The sequence below is a fragment of the Protopterus annectens genome, chromosome 11.part0 (genome assembly GCF_019279795.1).
Source record: "Protopterus annectens isolate FY-2018-M chromosome 11.part0, PAN1.0, whole genome shotgun sequence".
Lineage (NCBI taxonomy): Eukaryota > Metazoa > Chordata > Ceratodontiformes > Protopteridae > Protopterus > Protopterus annectens.
In genome coordinates, this window is record NC_056745.1 from 1,399,413,808 (window position 1) to 1,399,437,720 (window position 23,913).

A 23,913-nucleotide genomic window follows, 5' to 3' on the forward strand; every position below is an offset into this window, starting at 1 on the left:
GCAGTGTTTGAAATCATTTAAGTGCCAGTGATTTCAATCATGACTGATTAAAAGATTACCAGCATTGCATGCAGCCTTGCAAGAGCCATTTGACAGTCATTACAAACAACAGTTATCACTCCACTGACTTAACAGGGACTGATCAACATCTCTTCAACAATGCTGATTGTGCCATGCCCCCCCTCCCAGAATCTTTCATCTGGAGCAGCCAACGCCTTCACCATCCTCTAACTACACATTGGCTGACATTCTCTTGTCTACAAAAGTGTGAGTATAAAGGCCTAAAGACAGCAATCCAGAGGCATGTACATATGTGATGCACATTGGGAACTAGTTTGGGCAGTGGATAGCACCAGAACAGCCCCTCGCAGCTGCCATTATGGCACCATACCAGGACATTCTTATCTCGCCTTCACATACTCCTTCAGTTTCTGAAACTAATTTTCTCCATTTGCAGGGCCTGGAATTATTTATTTATTTATTTGACATTTGTTGACCTGGAAAAGTCAGACTGGGCAGAAACCTGTTTTCAGCGGAGGCCCAGGGAGAAAATCTCCAAATATATAAAAAATTAGATAAGTACACAGAGAATAGAAGCCAGCAATTACAATTAAGTTTCAGCATCAATTAGCTGGGTAACAGTATAATATAAAACAAGAGTTAGCTTTATGTTTTATCATCAATAAAATAAGATAAAACAAGATCAGTTGGACTGTACACTGAGGACTGACAAGTTTACTTGCAAATTAGCTTATAGCTACAGATAGTTAGGTGAAAGGTTGGGACAGAAGAGGCAGAATAGATTTAGTACAGTACTAAAGAAAATATATGAAGCAATGGATAAGTATTTGTATGTTAGTAATGAAAAAAGGGGATACAGAGAAGAAGATGAAGAGTTTTGAATAGGAGTAGTAATGTGGTGGTGTTAAGTGGGAAGGGGAAGATACCCAGAATAGTAACAAAAGGCAAGAGGGCAGTACAGATGGTAGAAGTGAGGAAAATAGGACGAGGGTTAGTATCTAAGTATGACAGGGAAGGAGAAAGGAAGAAATGGTTATTGGCAGACTAGGCAGGGTTATGAAGTGCATGTTTTGGTGCTACTCAGCAGGAGAAGCCACATTTTCATGTACCATATCTAAACTTTGGAACAATCTTCCACCCACTATAACTACTCTACCTTCCAGCAGCCTTTTCAAGACTGCACTCAAATTCCACTTAAATTTCCCCTGCTTTGTCCTTATTCTAATCCAGACTAACACCCCTACCCTTACCCCCCCCCCACCTAGAGTCTTAACCCAACTATACTACCACCACCACTACTAACCACAGTCAGAAATAGCTAGTTGGCTTTACATACTTTAACATCTTGTCTGACAACTTTGTTACTAATATTATAAATGACAAGAAACTATCTTAACTTGCAACATTTTCTGTATATACTGTTGATAATCAATATCTTGTTATTGTATTAAAGCCAACAACCTGTAATGGTGTTTACTATTGCTGCAACTTTGTATCTCTATCATGTACATGATTTGGAGCTTTTCTCCCTGGGCATCTGCTGAAAAAGGACCTGTGTCCAGTTGGAATTTCCCAGTAAACAAATGTAAATAAATAAATAAATTATGGAGACACTAGGCAGGAACAGAGCCAGGTGTTAAGGAGGCTTTCTTTTAGTAGTTTTTTTGAAATTGTGACAGCTTGGTATGGATCTGATGTCTAAGGGGATTCTGTTCCAGGCTATGGCCACTGTATGTATGGCATAAAGAAATAAGTAAGACAGGTGCCGTGGGCGGCGCAGTGGTGCAGCGGTAGCGTTGTCACCTCACAGAAAGAGGTTCAACGGTTCTATTTTCGGCTGGGGTGCTTTCTATGTGAAGTCTGCATGTCTTCCCTGTGTTCATATGGGTTTCCTCCCACATTACAAAGACATGCGCCTGGAGCATTTCTCCCTGGGCCTCTACTGAAAACTGGCTTTGTTCCAAGTCAGACTTTTCCGGTTAACAAATGTTAAATAAAAAAATAAAAATAAAAAATGGTGTCAGGAAAAATGGAACAGATAATTGGAAAGGGGCTCCAGTTCATGGTTAATGGCAGACAGCTGCAGTGGGAACCAAAAAAGAAAACTATAAAACTAAGAGGCAAACTCCCAATTTATTCTCTTTCAACTGGATAATGAAAAAATCAAAGTGACAACTAAATGACAGCACAACAGATTTTGCCAAACATACTGCAGCACATAACATAAATGAGCACAGTTTCTTACCTGGAAATCTTGAGGAAAGATTAAGAATTATTTGGTAAAGTAACTCAGAAGGTATATCAGGAACAAATGTCATTGCAACCTAACCTGTGTAAAATACACAGTTCAACAGCATTCTATACAGGAATTCTGAAAACTTGTTGAGAAGGAAAATGGCTCAAAAACAGACAGTAAAAAATGGTGAATAAGGGAGCAAAATGCAAAAAAGTGAGGATGACAGGGTACGAAGGGTTTCAATTGTTTGACAGTACTGTTCATTCTTTTATTAATTACACTTATTTTAAACAGAAACTCACTTTACCTACCAACTCCCAACAAAATCAGCTAAATTCATTAGTAACATTGTGCATAGTGTTTAGCTTACACAAGCAACTACACCTCAAAAATAATGTGAACTGCTACCACAACCACTAGCAACTCTGCATACAACCAGTACAACAGGTATTTACATACATCAGAGTTTTACACAACTCAGGGATATTACTTTAAAACTATGAAAACTATGCAAATGCCAACAGTAGTCTTGTAGAATGGCTAGAAGTTCCCTAGATATATTGTGCAGTGAGAATTATATCATAGTCTAAGCATTGGCTTCATCCAAGCTGAATGGAAAATGGCCACCATTATTCCCTTGCACAAGGGTGGTGGTTCCACTGACCCCAGGAACTATAGACCTATTAGCCTGACTAGCCTTATATGCAAGGCCATGGAGCAACTCATCATGGACCTTATCAACAAAAATACAGGTAACCTCCAAGCACTTGACCCTACTCAGTTTGGAGTTGTCAAAGGGAGATCATGCCTGTTAAACCTGGTGGACTTCTTTGAGACAGTCACCAAGGCCTTGGGCCCTTACAAGTCTAGTCAAGTTCTACCCTTATGTCCATGACCAACACCTATTGCCCCTGTCCAAGAGGGATGCAGGTGGAACTCCTGGAGTGAATTTATAGGTCACCCAGATTGCATTTGAAGAGGGCCAGTTAACTTCTCTGTTTGACGTGAAGTGGGAGTCTGTTCTGCGCATACAGCCTACCTAGACTTAGCCAAGGCATTTGAAACTATCCCCCAGTCAGGCATCATTGACAAACTCACCCAGCTAGGTATCAACCTTTATATTGTTAGATGGGCCACTAACTGCCTCACTGACAGAACCCATATAGTCAAAATAGGCTAATCAGTGCTATGTATATCCCAATTTTCATATAACACCTACATGTATAACTAATTAACAAACAGCAAATTTCCAACATTCAACTTCACAAAGCCTTACTATTATCTGAAAAATAAAGCATTTTAATGCTACCATTTCCTTATACTTCCTTGCAGACTATAAGCTGTATCTTTCCTTCTACATGTTCCTCTAAACTCTTTTAGATAATGCAGTCTTATCATTCATGTATAGTCAACAACTATGATTCTTTTACCTTATTATAATATAAATATTTTGATTTGTATTACCTTTCACAGGACATGTGTATCATTGTTATGATTATTATTTTGAGTACCATAACATAGACATGTCTGAAAATGGACACTTGTAGCCAAGCTCAGGGTGTGTGTCAGTTTTTTGACAGCAGTTTCCATGAATGCCATTTCAGTGAAAATGTTTCATCAAAAGTGCTTTCCTCAATAGTGGAAAATCACATTTTTTCCACTGTTTTGTGACGTCAGAGTAGGTATATTAAAGTTTGGGGGGTTCTCCCACATGGAGGTGCAGTAGGGCTTGACCACTTGCAAAAAAAAAAAAAAGTAATTTCACTGCAATGTTTTCATTGTATTTGGCCTTGTAGAAAATGCTTAATGTATCTGTATGCTTCAACCACTAAGTCCACCTACCCAAACAAACATATGAATAAATAAAATTAAGAATGTAAAGAAAGGGCTGAACTCCATCCAAGTCTGACCTGCCTCTGATTGCCTTTATAGGTTCTTTCAGCAACATTCTAGCTCCACAGAGGGAGATACATTGAAGCTTTGCCCAGTTGGTAGATGCATCAAAAAACATAAATATGGAATAAAACCATGAAACAACAAGTTAAGGCTATAGGAAAAATAATGGGGGGGGGGGGTGCAGTAACGTAAAATTTCAAGACTTGCCAATAATATTTCTGGCCTAAAAAGATACACGTAATCAAATAAGATGCACCACACAGGAAAGATATTGGAAAAGGGACACATAAGCTAATGCAGAGAGAACAAGAAGGGTTTTAGGAGTACAAGAAAATCCAATGGGATGCTAGTAAGCACAGAAAGCAGCAACACCACCGAAAGGGACAACATACTGACAATGTCACTTTATAAACTACTGAGGAAGCCGCATCTGGGGTAAAGTATCCAGCCTTTGAAGTTAAATCATCAAACAGATACACAGTAGGGGCACCTTAAAACAAAGCATCAAAAAGTATGCAGATATGTGTCAAAGAAGATAATGAATGGACATAATGTTTGTCCCTAAAAGTGGAAGACAGAACTGATAGGAAAGGCATATGAATATCTTTAAAAAAGAAGTTATGTGTGTACCATAACATTCCATCTGTGTTGTCGATCTTCATTTATCCCTGACCTTTGGGGACTCGGTTCCGATCCTCTGAACCGGCTCAGCTGTTACAAGCATGTGTGAGCCAAAAACTCTTAAGCTAAGTCTCTACCCACAACACCCCTCTCCAGATTACCTCAGATTGAGTTTGCAGCTACATAGACACACTGAATAAAATATACATATGGAAAGTAACAGACTATGTCCAAGGTCAAACCTGATAAGGTTATCAGGACAAAGGTTCAATGCTCCAAGGAGTCTGAAGGAGGGGGACAAAAGGAAGGGGAGTCAATGATAAATGAAGACTGACAATACAGATGGAACATTATGGTAAGTATATAACTTCTTTATCTGATGTTGTCAATCTTCATTTACCCTTGACCTTTGGGACAGAGTCTCCAGCTACGTTAGATCTTGGGTGGCTTTATTGGAGGATATTCCTGAGAACCATAGAGTCAAAGGATGCTCTTCCTCTGGAGACCAGATCTGATTTGTAATGAGTGATAAAGGTATACGAAGTACCCCAGGTTGCTGCTGCACATATTTCGTCCATAGAAGCTTTGGAATGAAAAACAGCAGTGTGGCTATTGCCCTAGTAGAATGTGCTCTGACTGGCACAGGTAATTGGAGATTCTTTTTACTGTAAATGAAAGAAATACAGTCTCTTAACCACCTTGACAAGGTGACATTTGAAATGGATTTCCTCAGAGGTGGACCAGAGAAAGAGGCAAATAACTGGTCCAATTTTCTAAATTTTTTAGTTCTGCTGAGGTAGAAACATAATTGTCTATGAACATCCAGCAAATGGAAGCAATATTCACCTTTGTTAGAGCAATTTGGAAAAAAAACAGGTAAGTCAATGGATTGATTAATATCAGTTTCTGAGACCACCTTAAGGAGAAAGGAAAGATTGGTTCTTATTGAAACATTATCTTTATGAAAAATCAAATATGGGAGTTTTGAAGATAATGCTTGTATTTGTGAAATTCTTCTGGTGGAGGTAATGGCTATCAGAAAAATGTTTTTCCAGGGAAAAAACCTTAAGTGACAGGTAGCCGCCAGTTCAAAGGGGGGAAGGACCAAAGACTGCAGAACCGTAGTCAGATCTCAAGGAACTAGAGGATCCTTATAAGGTGGTTTCAACCACAGGGTTCCTTTCATAAACACTATAAACAATCTGTGGGAATTTACAGGATGATCTTCAAAGTCATTGTGGAAATTGAAAATAGCAGCTAGTTGAATCTTAGCAGTAGAAGCAGAGGCTCCTTGTTCAAAAACCATAGCTAAAAATTCTAATATTTTTCACTTGGTGCGGAGAAAGGATTAAGACCATTATTATGCGCCCAAACAGAAAATCCACTTGCTGTGGTAAAGTTTCCTGGTGGAGGGTTTATGAGAAGCCAATAACATTTTTTGGACTGGAGAAGATACATTTTTCCACCTGGTAATTAATGGAATTGGAGGAACCAAGCTGTAAGCTTGATATTGTGAAGATTGGGGTGCACCAATCCTTGTGGGTGAGACAGAAGATCCAGAACTGGGTCTAGAGTCCATGAACTGTGAATTAGGTGAAGCCACAGAAAAGGGAACCAAATTTGACAAGGTCAAAAGAGAGCAATAAGGATCACCTTGCTCTTCAACCTGATGGCTTTCTTTATGAACAGAGGAATCAGTGGAAAGGAGGGAAAAGCATAGAGTAGTCTTGAGAGCCAATCATGAAGGAGAGCATCCCTTGGGGACTCCCCCTGAGGGAAGATTAGGGTAAAGAAGCTGCTGCATTTGTTGTTCAGGGGTGAAGCAAATAGGTTGCAGCAATGGAAAATCTCCTTTGGCACTCTGGACTTGAGAGACCACTCGTGAGGCAAGAGGATGCATCTACTCAGTCTGTCCGCTATTACATTCAAGCTCCCGGGATGTGCACTGCTAATAGAGAAAGTGGTTGGAGGATATTACCCATTGCCGCACTCTGAGAGCTTCTTAACACAGGAGGTAAGACCTGGTTCTGCTCTGTTTATTGATGTACAAGACTACTGACATGCTGTCTGATTGAACTGCAATCATTCCTAGAAGGAAGAAAGCTTGGAAGGCTTGCAATGCTAAGAGCACTGCCCTCAGTTCCAGAACACTGATATGCAGATTGACCTCCATTGGAGGCCAAGTGCCTTGGACTGTTTTGCCCAGATAATGCTCCCCCCACCCCATCTGGGAGGCATCTGTGGTCACTCTGGCCTTGGACTGGGGTTGAATGAAGGGACTGCCTAAAGAATTTCCCCAGATATCATCTACCAGGATAAGTCCTTCCGATCGGGGATTAAAATTGGATGCATCATTGGATGCGTCAGGATGGACCACTTGGATACCAGAAGTCATTGTAGCAGCTGCATGTGAAATCTTGCTAGTGGAACTAAGACAATGGTCGCTGCCATGGACCCAAAGCTCAAAGGACTAGAAGTGCAGGAACCTTGTCATTGGAGAGAATGGCTTGTACTTGGGATTTTATCTTCTGTAGCCTGTGAAGATGAAGGGAAGCAACACAAGGGATGTTATTCAGACAAGTTCCTATGAACTATACATCTTGGGTTGGGCTTAGCTGAGATTTTGACTGATTCACTCTAATCGACAAGTGAACAAGTGCAGAATGAAATCTGTTGACTGAAGCAGTAGATGCCTGGTAGGAGAGGTGATGAGCCAGTCATCTAGATAAGCAAGCACCCAGAATCCGTGCAGTCTCAAGTGAGTTGTTACTGCTACCAAACACTTGGTGAACACCCTGGTGGCTGTGGTGAGGCGAAAGGGCAGTACTCTGAACTGAAAATGACTGGCTCTTAGCTGAAAGTGGAGAATCTTTCTGGAGCTTTTGTCCTTTCTCATGTGGTAATATGCATACTGAAGATCTATAGAGCACATCCAATCATTTTCCTCTAAGAAAGTTAGTAGAGACTGAACCCTGACCATCCAGAATTTTGTTTGCTGAACAAATTTGTTCAGAAGGCTGATATCTAAAAATTGGTCTCAAGTCCCCTGTCTGTTTTTGGCACCAAAAAGAACTTTGAATAAAATCCAGATCCTACCTGGTCTGGTGGGACTTCTTGGATGACACTTTTTTCTAGCAGCTTTTAAATCTCTAAAGCTGCTTGATCCCTCTGATTGGGTGGAACATCCGGGAGTCTTCATCTTGATCTTGAAATGAGAGTGAAGGGAATATGGTAATCTCTGACAATGATCCTTTGCACCCAATTATCCAAAGTTATTTGCTGCCAGGCTCTCAAGTGCAGGGAAAATCTTCCCCAGACAGCTTCCAGAGGTAATCAATTGGGCCCCCTTTCAGGAGCACTGGTAGGGTTGCCCAGAGAAAGAATCTCTAGAACCCGGAAATTGCAGGCCACCTCTGCTGCGGGGTCTGCATCTTCCATTAGAGCTCCCCCCTCTGCCCTGAGGGGAGCCATCACCATGTGTGTCCTGAAAAGGCCCTTGGGATTTTTTGAAACACATCTTCCCGCTCCTCCGATTCCTAGATTAGGACCTTTGGGAGCAGAAAAATGTAATAACTGCAGATAGGGTCTTTCCATCTTTCTTCCACCTGGCTAGAGTTTCTTTGACTTTGGAGCCGAATAAGGAAGATCCTTCAAAAGAAGCACTGATGAAGGAGGGCTTAAATGGCTCTGCAAACTCATACAAGTGCATCCAAGCATGACGTCTTATGGCAACACCTGAACCCGCTACCCTCATCATCCCTTCGGCTGCATGCGCAATGAGCCTCATGAATGACTAGAAAATACACTCCAAGGTGGCTAGCTGAGGGCTACTTTATCATGGACATCCTAAGACACAGCTCCTGCTGTGGTGTCTGATAACTCCTTGATCAGATCCCTCTGGAACTCAGTAAAATGTGCCATAAAATTCAAAAACTTTAAAGCAAAGTTTGATGATGCGTACACCCATTTTCCAAATGTGTTTATCGCCCTGGACTCTCAATAAGGTGGATGAACAGTGGAACTCTCTTCAGCTAGTTCCTTTTTGGTGGCCACTTCCACCACCACCATAGCATCTACCGCTAACCCCTTAGCCCAATGCTGGGGGTCTTCTGGAACTGAGAGTATTTTGTCTAGTCTCCGGGGATTGGCTTTATGGAGTCAGAAGTCTTCTAAACCCGCTGCTCAATTTAATAAGATTGTCAGTGGGAGGAGTCACTAAAGTAGTAGATGGGTAAACACCAAAAGCCTGCAAATACACCGACGCCTCAGTTGTAGAGTCTTTGGGCTTCCAGTTACCCCTTTGTTTCAGAATCTCCAGAATGTCTTCAAAGGATATGTCTTCTGGAGGTGACCGGGGGAACCCTCTCCATCATCAAAGTCCATGTCTTCTGTGACAGATTCCTCAGGGGAATCTAAGTGTTTCCTCTTACACATCTTTTTTCAGGGTGGCTCCCCAGTGGGAATCTCTGAGGAGGACTCGGACGAAGAGGAGCCCTGCAAAGGGGTATCTTGCGGCTTAGGTGCTTGCTGTCCAGGTGTAGAGGTTGTGGCAGCTGTGAGTGAGAGGGAGTGCTGGGACAAAATTCTGACATGGAAGGGGCCAGCTAAGAGACTGCAGAGGCCAATGGCCTCTCTATTACCTGGAAGGTAGGCCTCCCAAAGAGGGATGGGAACCAAGCACCGACAAGGACAATCTCAGAATCAAAGTCGCACCCCATTCCATGAGACCTACTCCCAAAGCAGGGCCCAAGGTAGAGCCCAAGCCAGCCTAGGCTTTGAGAGTCAAGGACGACTCTAAATAAAAACTGGAACCGATCCGGAACCCTTAGACCTGCCAGCGGAGCTACGGCCCTGGGAGTCCATTGGTTCAGATGGACCTGAGGAAGTCAAGGCATATCCTGGAACTGAAGGGGAAAAGTCTGTTGGCAACAGAGGAGCTGGAACCAAAGGGGTCAGAATCATAAGCCCTAAGCTCTCAGGCAGGGTTAGAGGAGGAAGATTTGGTGGAGTCTCCACAGGGGAGTCGGGTCTGGGAAAAAACAGGAAGACCCCTAGCCATTAGGAGCTAATCTACCAATTTCAAGATGTCAACTTCATTCAGACTCCTGGAGGAATGAATAGAGAAGCCTGAGGGGGATAGTGGTCTGTCAAGAAAAGGACTCGGACCTGTCCCACAAAAGGGACAATAGAGGGTGAATGCCTTGTTCTGGTTACAGTAAGTATATTTACTTTAGGCACTGATAGTGGTTCAAACATTTCTGGAAGAATAGTAGGTGGAGTCGGTACCAACAGGGAAGCTGAAGATGTCGGTACCAAAGTGACTGGCAACAAGGTCTGTGGTGCCATAGTAGACAGTGCTGAGGTAGTCAGTTCTGATAGTTTTCCGACTTTAGCCTTTGATTCTGGTGAAGCAGTTAGAGCTGAAGGCTTATGCATTTTGGCTGCCAGAGCCATAGGAGATGTCAGCACCGAGGGGGAGGTGTCAGACTTGGACAGAACCTCCTCAAAAAAGGACTTAATTACACCTTTCAATATTATTTTTTTTTTCTTTCGATAAACTTGATAAGGAAACACTGTGCCAAGTGCAAAATCCAACCAAATAAATAAATAAATCTAGCACAGCTGGGGCTGATAGAATATACTAGGCTCACTATCCAAAATACAAACTTTTATTAAAAATCAGTCAACAGGACAAATAAAAACTGCATGCGGCATTAAATGCATTAACTTTCTCACCGCGTTTTTCATCCTTGTAATGCTGGGACTTCATCAGACCACACACCAGAAACAAAATTGTAGAGCTTAAATATTATTTATAGTGCCAGTTAATTAACTAATTTATACTTAAAGCAGTAAGCACACTCCATTCAAATAGCATACACAGACTTTAAAAACAGTAGCTAAATAAAATTATGACTAAATAAAATCACTATGGGTACTATAGAGTGTCATGGAAGTGACATAAACCAAAAAGACTATACACAATATTACATAAATATCCAAACAGAAATACATAAATACTATAAATAATACATATATCTTCATACGTAAACATCTAATAACTACACTACAAATTCTTCAATAAAATCAGTACTTATAATTAAAATATAATAAAAGACTTTAATATAAAAACATTTTCAGACAACGTTGAACATTTTAAATCTCAAAAGTAATAATTTTATTTTTGGAGCCTTTACAACCTTGCTGCTCTTAACTTTATTACAGGTATCAACATTATATTTCATTCATTCCAGGGGTGTCATTAGCCTGTAGAGCTATCTGCCAATATGTTTCCCTGTATTCAATGGTTTCCTCCCACAGACCTCCCCTTTTATTCATTACTATGGTCTCCAGGGCAAAAAATGTAAATTTAGCTTGCTTACATATTAATGTATGTTTAAACAATGCACTGTTCTGTTTTTTGTTCTTATACTATACTGATGCTCATATATTCGTTTCTTTAAGGCCCTTTCAGTCTTTCCCATGTAGAATGCTTGGCAGGCTCCAGATACAGCCAAATATATTAAACCAATGCTGTCGCAATTATAAAACTCTTTAGCTTTTATCAACACATCTCCACTAGGGATATAGATACTATCAGTATTACTTATATATACACATTGCGTGCATCTTCCACATTTATTAGTGCCCATTTTCTTCATTCCTATACCTAAGGATTTGTCTTTTTTTCTTTTTTAGTTCATATATTTCTTTCAAATTCATACCCATTTTATAAATAAATGTTACAGATTCTCCAAATATCTTGGTTTCATCTGAAAAATTCCTAAGCAACTCCCAATATTTCACCACCGTTTCTTTTATCATGGTGGCATTCTTGTTAAAGTGCAAACTACAGGCCCTACTATAACCTCCAGTAGATCTTTCATCCTTTTCTTCTATGGTGTTTATTTTTTTCTGTGAACCTAAGGAATTTCTCTTACTACCCAGTATAAGAGAGTATTTTCTTTTCGGCCCTCTAGCACTTCTCTAAAAACTTCTTCAATCATCCTCTCAGGATACCTTCTTTCCAGAAACATCTTTTTAATAATATTACATTCCATCAAAAAATCTTCATCCTCTGATATCATTCTAGAAGCTCTTATCAGTTGACCGTTTATGATATTACGCTTCTGTTTGTAAGGGTGGGCACTGGTGTAATATAAATATGAATTTGAAAATGTCTTTTTTCTATACAATGTGGATTTAAACTTTCGTTTATCCAGCATCTCATGTATAATTACATCTAAATAATCTATTTTTACAATGCTTGCTTTATAAGTAAATTTTAAAAACTAGTAGACTGCTGCAGAAAATTGACAAATTCTAGGAACATATCCATTGTACCTTTCCAAAAAATACATGTCATCTAAAAATCTCTTGTAAAGGTTCCAATATTTGGTATAAGGAGATGTAAAAACATAATTAGTTTCCCAAAATTGAAGAATGATATTAACATATCATACATAATAATACAATAATACATTTCTGGAAGCGTAGTAGGTAGAGTTGGTACCAACAGTGATGCTGAAGATGTCGGTACTGAAGTGACTGGCACCGAGGTCTATGATGCCATAGTAGATGGTGCAATAGGTAGTCCGTTCTGATAGTTTTCTGACTTTAGCATTCAGTTCCAGTGAAGCAGTGGGAGCCAAAGTCTTATGCATTTTGGCAGCTGGAGCCACAGGAGATGTCAGCACCGAGGGGGAGGTGTCGGACTTGGACAGAACCTCCTCAAAAGAGAACTTAATTAGACCTTTCAATATTAATTTATTTTTTCTTTCAACTAAGGCCTGGTGACTGAACAAATCGTACAGTATTGCTGAAGATGAACCTGGCCCAAGCAATACACACATGCTGGAGTTGGACATCTTCTGTCCACAATCCTGGCATTGTTTAAATCCAACTGTTCCTTTTGATTTATCTGCCATGTTGACAGGCACAAAAAAAATCAAAAGTCAACAGGCAGCAATTACACACACACACACACACTCACACACACACACACACACACTCACACGCACAAGGAAAAGAAAGATACCAACAATGGTAAGCCTAAATTACCTTAATAGGTAGAGAGAGAAAAGGTACTACCAGCGATGGTAGGGAAGGAATACTGTATGGTAAAACAGAACACTCACTTGATGAAGAAGGGTGAGGAAAAAACTAGAAAGAAGAGATAACACAGGAAAAAAAGGTGGGTAGAAGAAGTACAGATAAAGAACATAAGAAATATATAAATGTATATATATATATATATATATATATATATATATATATATATATATATATATATATATATATATATATATATATATATATATATATATATATATATATATATATATATATATATATATATATATATATATATATATATATATATATATATATATATATATATATATATGGGTCTACTTTAAAAGACCGAACTGACGATTCCCCGACACGCGGAAAATGAAGACCAAACGACCGACAGGTAAGTTTACCGACAGGGTGATTTGCCGACAGCGGAAAGACCGACAAGGGTAATGTGTGATCGCGACTCGGTAAGTGTGCGACAGTGATGGCGTTAGGAGTGGTGAGGTAAGTGTGCGATATTGTGGGATTTCGGGTTAGGCTGTGGGAAAGGTGAGTGTGTGTTAGTGTCGGAGTTAGGGTTCGGGTAAGGTAAGTGTGTGATAGTGAGGGACTGTAGTTTAGGGACGGGTTAAGTGAGTTAGGTTTAGGGTGCAGGTAGGTGAAGTGTGCGATTGTATCGGACCTTGGGCTAGGGGTGGGTTAAGTGAGTTAGGGTTAGGGTGCAGGTAGGTGAAGTGTGAGATAGTGTCGGACCTTGGGGTTAGGGGTGGGTTAAGTGAGTTAGGGTTAGGGTGCAGGTAGGGTGAGTGTGCAATAGTGTCGGACCTTAGGGTTAGGGTTTGGGTTAGGGCTAGTGGGTATGCTATGTAGTGTGATGTGTTGTTTACGTTCGGTGTGTCGGTGTTATGGTGTTCGGTGTTTTGCGTTGTCGGTTTTGTGTGTTGTCGGTTATCTGGCGTTGGTGATTTTTGTGTCGGCGAAGTAGCGTGTCGGTCTTTCAAAGTAGACCCATATATATATATATATATATATATATATATATATATATATATATATATATATATATATATATAAGATAGATATAGATAAAGATAGATATAGATATATAGATATGTAACACTAAACAGGAAAATTCAAAGAAAAACTATGAAATTTCACTTAGCTTGCGACAGCAAATGAATTCTGACTTAGCTCGAGAGTTTTTTGCTTGCACGAGCTGTATAATGGCCAAGCCAGTTCCAAGGATCGGAACCGAGTTTCCAGAGTTCAAGGACAAATGAAGATTGACAACAACAGATAAACTATTACTAGGACTGCGGAAAGCAATGACTCTCAGAAATAAAACAAAATGCTTTAGACTAATGATATGATGTAACAGTGGAGGACAGAGCAAATGCAACATAAGAAGTACTTTATTGCAAAGGAGGGTGGTACATTCACCTTGCAGGTATGTCAGAAGTAACACTTTTAACTTTCACAACTAACTAAAACAGATGTATGGGGACCCTATGGGATGCAAACAGGAATAAAATATGAGAATAAAACAAAATCAGTATTGGCCTTACTGAGTGCAGAAGGGTAGTGCTGACTGGTCCATCAGTTTAATATGCTTTTGAATTGCATTTCTTATTCAGAGTTTCAAGTGGTAGATATTTTCACTTCTGTGATTATTATTATAGATCACCATGCTATTTCTTCGGGCTCCCCTGCTTACAAAACCAATCTCTCATTCAGCTGTCTTGGCAACCTGCCATACAGCTTGCAGTTACTTCTACAAGAAAATGTTGGGTACTTATTATAATAATGAGAGGGGAAAATATTCAGAAATGAAGACAAAAAGTATCCTAACTACACACAAGGAAAAAGCGTACTCTGCCACTTCTGATGTAACTAAGAAAATATTAACAGTAGAACTACTCTGCTGCTTGCTTTATGAAAATAAATATTGTTTACACTATTTTGAAGGTTAAACAATACATTTAAAATATTTCAGCCAAACACTTTGATCACTGCATAAATAACAAAGAATGTTGCACTACCAGGAATCTCAACAAGCTGCACATTGAGCTAGACTTTACTGCAACAGCAACAAAAATCCATGCAGACTGGAGCTGCTGTACTGCATACTGACATCTGGTAGAGAATACAAACCGCAGGCATACGTATAACATGAGTAGTGAAATATTATAACGTTAACTAATAGTGTTGTGGATCCTTACCTAGTTTCAGATTACCCACCACAGAAACTTCTAGTCAACCAGAACTAATGCAAACTGTTACATCTGTTACATCAATAGACCCAACACAAAAATCCTCCAAAAATGAATGTGCCTGCATTCTACCACTGAGATCTATATGACCTTCCATGGCAGTATTTTATCCACATTTGTCCTTTATGTTGTTCAACATCTTAGTCTTAGTTGAACAGAAGCTCAAGTAAAAATGCCTATTAATTCTGCACACCCCTTTAAAACATATGTACAATTATTACTACATTAGTCTGCACTGCACAGAAGCAGGAGATTTCAGATATGGTGGTAACATCAGATATACTATGCGAGAGAATGCTGTTATACACTGATGCCAGAAAAGTAACCAAAAGCTGACTCTGATTTCCCCAAACCTCTAATGTGGTGGTATGCTGTAAATAGTTACATAAATGGAGAAGGAGTCTCATATATATATGTATCAGAACAGGACTGCCCAAGGTAGAGAGTATTTGTTTGAAATTTTCAGCATTACTGCACAATTGTGTATAACCTATAAATAAACTAACCAAATACAGGGGTTAATCATTACTTCCTTAATTAAAGTTAGTCCAGACATGGCAGTATAAAATCTTCATCTAACCTGTAAACACAGGCAGTGTTCACATACAGGGAACTGCACTTACCAAGATGCATAAAAAGGTAACACGTATATGGTGCTTTTTTCTTATTTTGCTAAGTAAGAAATCCAGGGCCATCACATCCAGCCTTCACAAAGAGGCAGTCCTTCATCAGACTCTGTCTTTATAAATTCTGAAAAATGAATGAAAAAATGTAAGTTAGGATGAACACACTGGGGTCTCTATTTTAATTAGAAAATACAATAAATCCATTCTTAAACAATTTGGGCACCACCCCAGCAACACATCTGCATGCCCTCACATAGTTAACCTTCATCATTCTGTTGCTCACCTTATTTTTAGAATATTTTGTAGTAAGTCCTTTTTAGACACTTTCAAGACCACGTTTCATTTTACTTTCTGTCTGCCTTGAAAACATCAGTGATTTTTCCAGGCCACAATTAAAAGTAACCCATTCTCTCAATGACCTCCATACCTCTCAACTGTCCAGGTTATCACAGAATGTCTACATTTTTGCCTCATATTTTGGTCTGTTCCTCATAAAATTTGTGCTTTTCTGGCCACTTCAAATCCCAGAGAAAATGTACGTTAACATAAACTCTGTTGCTTTGTCAATTTTCTAAGTTTATAAGAGCAATTTTTAAAATCTGTCCCTATTTTGGGGCATTTGTCCTGCCATTTTTCAGGCTTTATTTACATTTCTTGCACTAAGACATTGACCAACAGCATCAGGAAGGACTAAACCAAGTGAATCTCTATTGCGTTTAAACATATTATGATGCAGATAAAGAAACAATGGACTGCTTCTCCAGTTTGGTCACACGGAGCAGAACTAAAGTCAGCTTTGACAAGCCACATCCTACTTTCATTTTCACAGTTACACTGCCGTTATACTAAAATGTTGTTTTGTTACAGAGTTTTTTACTGACAGATGCTTCTCCTTAACCTGATTCTCCATCAGCAAACAGAAAATCTTTCTCCATAGTCACATCTTCACTCATAGCTTCGATATCATAATAGTAATCATGCACATGCATGGTACCTACCTCTATGAACTGTTAACTGCATTTTTGTTTTGTTACTTTGGTATTATTACTTGTAATGCAACATAAAACTGACTCTGAACAGAACTGGGTACTTGCATTTTCTTTCTGGAAATTTGTGTCACTTTCAATTATTTCCTGGAGGAGAGGAGGAGATGACTCAGGGTAAAATATAACACTGGTTGTTTGGATACAGTTTAAGTGAAGGCCCTATTAACAACCAGAGGATAAAGATCTGACTTTGTCAAAGGAGTAAGGAATGAGGAAGAATGACTCAGGAGACAAGCAGGGAATTACAATTTCACCAGATTGGGGGAAATGGGAATGATTAGAATCGAATATGGGCTCAATGAATTCCAAAAGAGAGCCCAGTGCTTCTCCAAAGAATTAAAAAAGGGATGGAGCTATATGAAGGTTAAGGAATGGCACTCACTGAATTAAAAAGAAATACATGTTCTTACTGCATTAATGTCTCTGGAAATCCAAGTCACAGTATACTGTAAGAAAACAAGCTTTCTGCATATGAGATGCATTTTGCTTTTCCAAGCATATTTCTGCACCATACACATTTGTGTCTAGTCATCTTTTTAGTGCATCGTTTGACTGGGATGAGTCAGTCTGCAAAATAAAGCCTTGATTTGCAAAGGCAGAATCCAGGCCATCTGCCCTGTGTCACATGGGAATATCCCAGGAGTAGCGGACTCCTGGTTATGGTCTAGTCACTGACCTCTGGCATACTTCTCTGGCACAGCACTACGTTTTGCAGGCACAGCTACATTATCTACAGGAGTGCCACCCCTGATTAGTAATCTTGCACAAAGTAGGAGTTTCAGTATTGTTTAGTGCAACAATGCTTCATTCCTTTATCTTCACAATACAGTTAAGGTCATTACTGTTTGCACAAAATCTTCTCAGCTACATTAGAATTCACAGCAGTTCATAATGACTGAAGCTCTTCTTTAGCCATGTGTTTACATAACCAGCGAAGTATGAAAAGCTGTCTGCAGTTCTCATCAATCATTATGACCACAAGTATTGCTACAACAGCATCTTTCTAAGCCTGTGAAATATGCCTGCATGTCAAGAAAATAGTTTAAAATGCAAATTTAGCTGTAAAGATGCAGAATATGTAGTCACAGCATTTGCAGAGAAAATAAACTAGTACAATAAAATATCTTCACTTATTAAGTAATGCAGCTTCTTCAAAAAACCTAAGCATGTATTCACTTGGAGTAAATTTAATATACAGTGTCATACTTCTTTGACATATACATATCTTTCTTTTTGAGATTTATAGTACTGTTTCACCATTATTTCCTTACCTTTCTACCTTTCAAATGAATCTCCATAGGCTGACATCTGTCAGAATCTAAACTGATGCAACAAATTCCAACTGAAATATTGCACTCATAGATTCATAGGCTCATACGTGTTTACTAGGTTAACGATCACTAGTGCCTTTCTAAGCCTAACCATGCATCCCAAATCTCTGACAAGTTCTGGTATCCTTGATAAATGGCCTGGGAAATTAACCATTTACAGGCTGCCTGTGTCCACTGGAGACACAGGTGCCAAATCATGGCTGAGTTTCCTGTTTCTAATCCAATTGACCAAGTTACAGTTGAATTGGGTTAGGGAGGAACTCTATTTAGCATGGGTGGGCAGCTTGTTCCAGAGGAGGGGTAGTCTCTGCTCCATATGAAAACAAAACAAACATGCAGGCATAAATATCTTAAACACTATATACCATGTCCCCTTCAACTGTATGAAATCAAACTAAAACACCTTTAACTGTCACTGTCATAAGTGGATTCAATCACATGCAACAAATCCATAAGTGCCAACCACTGGTCCACCTGAAACAAGTGACTGCACACTATAGATAATATCCCAGAGAGTACTACAAGCCATTCCTTAAGTCCTAGGCAGACAACCTGCTTGGTGTCTGGTCTCTTACACTTACTCACCCTTGACTTTCTTAATAATTTCCTTGACTTCTTCTGTGGTCACATTCAAACCTGTCCATTTGTCTCTGACCTTATCTGTCTGGAATTTCCAAGCCAGAATTTTCCTCCAGCTCATTTATAAATACAGATGTAATGAACTCATGCAGTATTTCTGTTTATCTGCACCCTTCCAGGGATTCACATTTTGCTGTATCCTCCTTAGCTTACCAATTCATCTAAAGAATATCTTTTCTTAGCTCTCGGTCCACTGGCTATATTCTTGTCTAGAGTTAACTTAGTTTGCTCCTTAACTTTTGCTATTGATCTTCACATAAACTCCCAAATCTTCCATGCTCAATAAACACACACACACACACACACACACACACACACACACACACACACACACACACACACACACACACACACACACACACACACACCGACTTACATATAGACTTATCTTCCTATACGTCCCTTACTTCCATCATGGATAACATGTTAAGTTGTCTTTTCCCATAACTCGGCTTCCTAATAGAGGCTTTCACGTTCTTCCTTACTGCTTCTTCAGTAAAATTATACTGCATGTCCAGTGGTGTCAGTTCCTGACACCCTTCTGTACTATTCATCACTTTGCATTCTAAGAGCTTGAATTCTCTCCTGTAATACCAGACTTTAGTCAGCTGATAAAGCTCCCCCTTTTATGTCTAAAACAACTTCACACTTTACTTAATACCGTGCAGATGAGTTCTGTGTACAAGCTGTATCCCAATGGAAAAATGAGATATAGACAGCAAACAACAGATGTTAATGTCCTTTTTAAAGCATGTGCCATGTTACAGTGCTTTCTTTCTCAAGTACAGTTTTCAGTTTTTTTTATTGTAAGCAGTGCAATACCAACTTGCCTGCAGATTCTCATGTCTCTCCACCCAAGTTAAGCCTTCTCTGCAGTAATTACTTCCCTGCTTTTAAATTATTCAGTTTTCATGAAAAATAAGACTATCCTCCTGGTAAGAATGAGGAAACCACTTATTCTGCAATGCCACAGATTCTAGTCTTGTCAGCTGCTGTCTGACATATTGTTTGCATGCTCATTTTCTGAAACATTACAGCTAAAATATTATCTGAAACGTTTAGTCTTCTGCAGTACCATCTGTTTGTCAACTCACTCCAGATCAACAGTGCTTGAAATATGTGATTTTATGAAGAAAGGGAACTAAAGTTCTTTCCCAGTCTTTCTTAACAACTTGTAGGGCAGAGAATTTCAAACAAAATAGTTCTGGGCATTGGGCTTCCCAAAGGAAATCCCACACAGAAGTTACTTCACAGATCAAATTAGGCATTGTCACTAGTGTAATAAATTAAAACAAGCTCTCAGACTAGACATAAAGCATTATTTTGTAATTTTACATGCTTTATTTCCATCACAGTGCTTCAGCACCTGCCTGCATTTGCAATGCCAGTGCACCTGCAGGCACTACCACATCATCACCTTCTGATCTTTGGTGTGCAATCCATCTGCTCCTGTGACAATTCTGACACCACCTACCTCTTCTGATAGACTCCTCTGGAGGATTCATAGCCTCTCACAAGTAATGCAACACAAAAGTAATAAATACAGCTACAGTGGTTTACAAATCATGTCCTTTATAAGCCCTCTTCATGCAAAATACACCCAGCTTCTCCAGCCAAGAGACAGAGTAAGGGAAATATAAAAAGACAGTAGACAGAAACAAATTAGCACTGTGATCTTTGTTCTATTTATAGGGTATTTCTCTTGTATGGGAGCATATTAGTGGTGGGCAATCAAAAGGTTTTACAGTAAAAAATGTGTGAGCTTTGTGATTTAGATATAAACTCACAGACTAGTATCAAAATGCTTGGACCTCTGCTCATGACACTGACAGGTGCTGTCCATTTCAGCCAAAGTGATGAAGTACACAAAGTAACACCTACATGACTGTACTCTTACCAGCAGCATTGGTCGGTGACTTCAAGTAAACTCGATGTGCTCTGTTTGAAGAGGTCTTAAAATGACTGTCAGTAGAAATTGAACTTACTATTTCCCACAAAACCATGGGAGCAAATAAAGCAAATACAAAATCAAACAATTCTGACATAGTCACTTTAGAGTATAAGCACAGGTTATGAAGTACTCTTCACAGGTGTGTACAGGTCAATAGGCGTTACCACATTTACATGATGCTGTAGTAAAAAAAATCTTAGTTACAGTGACTAATTTCATCATTGGGACCCTAGAAGAAGAGATGTTTTGCACCACGACTGTTCAGTGGACAACACAAAACTTGGGAGGGAGGGTGGCCTAATGGTTAAGGTGTTTGCCTTACAAACACAAGGTGCATGGTTTGAGTCTCCCAAGGGATAACTGGCTAGGCCTAAAATGGCTCACAAGGGCAGTTAGCCTAGTACTAATCTATGAACCTATGAACACCAAGGCCCCTTCAAATTATCTAACTTAAGCCATGAAGAAAATTGTTAAAGTCAAGTACAAGGCAGCTACAGCTAACCAGTTAGTCTAGAAAGGACCAGTGTGAAAGCTAGGGCATCCAAACCATACATTTCAGCCTATATCCCTTTTCCTTTTTTCCCCTGTCTTTGGGGTACCTGACTTAGGACAGATGATGCTAAAAATGCAAAATGAAATGACTGACTGACTGGCAAAATTAGCTTGAAAAAAAACACGATGGCTAGCAGAAGGAATTCAGACAAATCATGACAAAACATAAAAACAAAAGAGGATAATACTGTAGTGTAGTTAGTAGACTTCTGTGAAGTCAGTTGATTTATCTGTCAACCAGGTAAGTAAATTGGTTAAACTGGTAAAATGTATACACCTTTCAATCAAGATGACCCCTGACCAGAATGACATGCAGACATAAGCACATATATGTGTATGCATGTATGTGTGTATGGGGGGGGGGATTAACCAATCAGACAGAGCAACTGTGCATTCCTTTTCTGGCAAAAGAACTTTTCTAAAGCCATTACAGTTCAAAATCATACCTCAGAAATACACCCAGAAAATATGCAGGCTCAAAGGATTCTCAAATTCTTTTATAATTCCTGTTTTTTTCTCTGTCTATTAAAGTATTTGATGATTTCAGACTGCTTATACATTATCAAGGGTATACCAATAAAGTGGTCTTGTTGGAAAAAACACAGCAGTCATATTCAACACAATACAATGATGGGACTATCATGTTAAATATCTGTCTTCGTTAATTAATTAATTCAATCAGTTCATTATCTGATTACATGATTAATAAAATTCAGGAATGCAGGGTTCTGCAGTCTATCCTGGAACACAGTGAGCACAAGGCAAGGAAAATAATCATGGAGGAGATCCCAGTCTATCACTGCACACAGACAAAGAAATTACAGGTATGGGCAATAGTTCACCTATGCCATGATAACCTACTTACTTTCAGAGACAAGGAAATCACAATACATAGCAAAATAATAAGTTATGTACTCACCATAACATTTTATGTGAGTTGTTCCATCTCACCTTCATTCTTCATGGATGGGTTCAGAGGCTATCCATTGGCTCTGACATGGCCGTTAGCAAAGCTCAAGGTTTACCAATAGCTCGAGACCATGCACCTTATCCCATGATGCACTGCTGGAATTACCTCAGATCTTGTTTGCTGCGTGTACCATATCCCTGTGAGAGAACTACTCTCCCAAGAGGAAGAAGGATTGAATAACCAGGCTGAGATCAGCCTCTAGGTCAACTATCAGCCAGATGGAACAACTCACATGGAATGTTATGGTGAGTACATAACTTCTTAATGTGAAGTTGTTCAATCTCACCATTCATTCTTCACTGATGGGTAGCATCCCTGGCACCCTGAATCTCGGGTGGCTCATGTGAGTACATTCTTCAGGACTGTATCCAAAGGAAGCCCTGTCCCTGGAGGCCTTATCAACTTTGTAATGAGTGATAAAGGTATGAGGTTTAGACCAAGTGACCGCAGCACAAACGTTATCAAGGGGTAATTTGGCTTGAAATGCAGAAGATGTAGAAACTGCTCTGGTAGAATGAGCTTTAATCTTGTGCAGTAAGGGCATATTAGCACCTGAATAAACAAAAGTGATACAATCAGATAGCCATTTCGAAAGTGTTGTTTTAGCCACTGGTCTACCTTTTCCGGCTTCAGAGAAAGACACAAAGAGCTGGTCTAATTTTCTAATATATTTGTTCTGTCCAAATAATATCTGAGCTGTCTGTGAACGTCAAGTTTGTGCAGCATGTACTCTAATTTGTTGGAATGGTTAGGGAAGAAGACTGGCAACTCAATGACTTGGTTGATATTGGATTCAGAACAAACTTTGGGCAAAAAAGAGGGCTTTTTCCTAAGAGATACTCTATCAGCATGAAAAATCAAATAAGGAGGGCTGATAGATAAGGCTTGAAGTTGTGGCACTCTGCGGGCAGAAGTAATAGCTACCAGAAATATGGTTTTCCATGATAAAAATTTGAGATCACAAGATGATGCTGGTTCACATGGGGGAAGAATCATGCGAGAAAGCATAAAGTTTAGATTCCAAAGAGAATAAGGAGTTTTCACTGGAGGCCTCATGTGGAAGGTCCCTTTGAGAAAGGCCTTGGACAACTTGTGGGACATTATGTTTAGCCTGTCCACGAGATGAAAGTTAGATATAGCAGCCAACTGGACCCGAACTGTAGCAGCTGCAGCTCCTTCATTAAAAATAATGGTCAAGAATTCTAAAATGGACAGCAAAGGGGCTTGATAAGGATCAATGTTCTGCTTAGAAGCCCATATGGAAAATCTCCTCCACTTACTAAGATATAGTCTCCTGGTGCACGGCTTATGAGATGACAAGAGGATCTATCTTGTCTCATCAGAAAGATCATGAAGCCTGGCTATGATGGGAACTGGTGCAGTCAAGCTGTGAGCTTCAGTGACTGCAATGAGGGATGGAGGTCCCCCAAAGGATGTGTCACAAGGTCTGGAACTGGGTTTACAATCCATGGATCCTCCAACAGATGATGATGAAGGAATGGGAATCAAATCTTCCGAAGCCAATGTGGGGCTATGAGGAGGATAGTCCTTCCCAGCAACATTGCTTTCTGTAGAAGTCTGGGTATAAGAGGGATTGGAGGGAATGCAGAGAAGACCCGGGGGCCAATCGTGTACTAGTGCATCTCTCGGGGGTTGTCCCGGAGGGAGAATTAGG

At 39.6% G+C, this 23,913-nt stretch overlaps 1 protein-coding gene across 10 annotated transcripts in view; it reads right to left on the minus strand.

The window, feature by feature from the left end:
- Positions 1-23,913, minus strand: part of LOC122815864 (F-actin-monooxygenase MICAL2-like) — a gene marked incomplete at its 3' end in the record, with an annotated part of 2,588,394 nt that overhangs the window by 2,148,737 nt on the left and 415,744 nt on the right. For all 10 annotated transcript variants that reach the window (XM_044088691.1, XM_044088682.1, XM_044088687.1 and 7 more), the window contains 1 exon segment: positions 15,747-15,873.